Consider the following 1,502-nt stretch of genomic DNA (forward strand, 5'->3'; position numbering starts at 1 on the left):
ATACAATATACTTAGCTACAAATCCCAGTATGGAGCACTTGGGGGATGAGAGGAGGTGGGTTGGTGAGACAGTCAGATCAGTAAATTGATTAAATTCTCCTAACCCTGTAATTTTGTGCATAGAACACCCTCTGCTATGAAAATTAGATGTTCTTAGATTTTCATTGTAACTAGACTATTTAGTGCCCAGAGGGAAAGAACATTCCTAATTCTAATGAAATAATACCTATTTGTTGTCAGTGATATATCTACATTTTTGATCAATTTAGATTTTAAGTGGATTAAGTATTAATGAACCATACTTGCATAGGTATCTTTGAGATCTAATAATATCTTTTGAGTGTCTTCTTAGGAATAGTTTCTGAATTTGTAAGTGTATACCATACACTCAATCATGTCGGGTATATTCATTTATTTTAGTACTTGCTATGTGCTAAGCACTCAAGTAGAGTGAAAGAGGAACAATATCCTTGCATATAAGAATACCATTTAACTATTTATATGAGGGTTTTAACTATAGAGTTTGCTTAAATATTTGTACATATATATACATATATATGTTTTTGTTTTTTGGGGGTTTTTTTTTGTAAATCAAGGTCATAGTAATCAGAAATTAAAGCAAATTATTTGAATCAGAAAAACTTCCTGAAGGTGTTTTGTTTTGTCTTTTTTTTTTTTTTTGGCAGGGAACACCAAATTCAAACTGGGTGGAAAAGGATAATGGAGGGTTGAAAGTTGGCAGAAAACCCATAGGAAATTGTGCAGATGAGGAAGGAACAAACCATAAGATGAGCTCAAGATTAGAGTGCAGAGGCATATATGGTGAGACAAGAGATTATATGGAAGGCTTCCAAATTGTGGGAGAAGTGAACCATCAGGAATTTAGAGTCAGTGCAGGGGACAGGAGGTGGTGAGATTCTTTGAGTGGGCTTATAAGTAAAGAAAACATTTTCTATTTTTTGTTTTTTTAAGATTATTCTAATAACCATCAGTAGGTTAAGAGATGAGAGAGAATGAAACTACTTTGAAAGCTATTGCAATGTTCAAGTATGAAGTAATTACATAAAAGGTTCAAAGTTTTGAAATAAATAGGAGATACTAGATCTGGGAGAACTCACGAAAAGAAAGAATTTATGTAAAATCTTTTGTATAGTGTCTAAGTCATTTCAACTTGTAATTTTAACCAGTTAGAAGTAGATACTGATAAATTATAATTTTGATTTAAACCATGATATAGAGGACTTTGGGGGAAGTAAAGATTGATAATGGAAATCCCAAATATAGCAGACTAGGCAGAAAGAGGGGAGTGGCAGTTTAGGACTACTACAATGGCTTAAATGTTTCATTAGGGTCTTGGACTCCATCTTTTCTCTCAGTCTTTGTGGTGAAGGCCTTTCTTTATATCCCCATTGTTTCAAAATAGCTGCTGCATTTCCACATATCACTTTTGTGTTCTGAACTAGAGGATAAAAGAACAAACAGAAAGGGTGGTACCTGTATCG

The sequence above is a fragment of the Ursus maritimus genome, unplaced genomic scaffold (genome assembly GCF_017311325.1).
Source record: "Ursus maritimus isolate PB19 unplaced genomic scaffold, ASM1731132v1 scaffold_13, whole genome shotgun sequence".
NCBI classification, from domain to species: domain Eukaryota; kingdom Metazoa; phylum Chordata; class Mammalia; order Carnivora; family Ursidae; genus Ursus; species Ursus maritimus.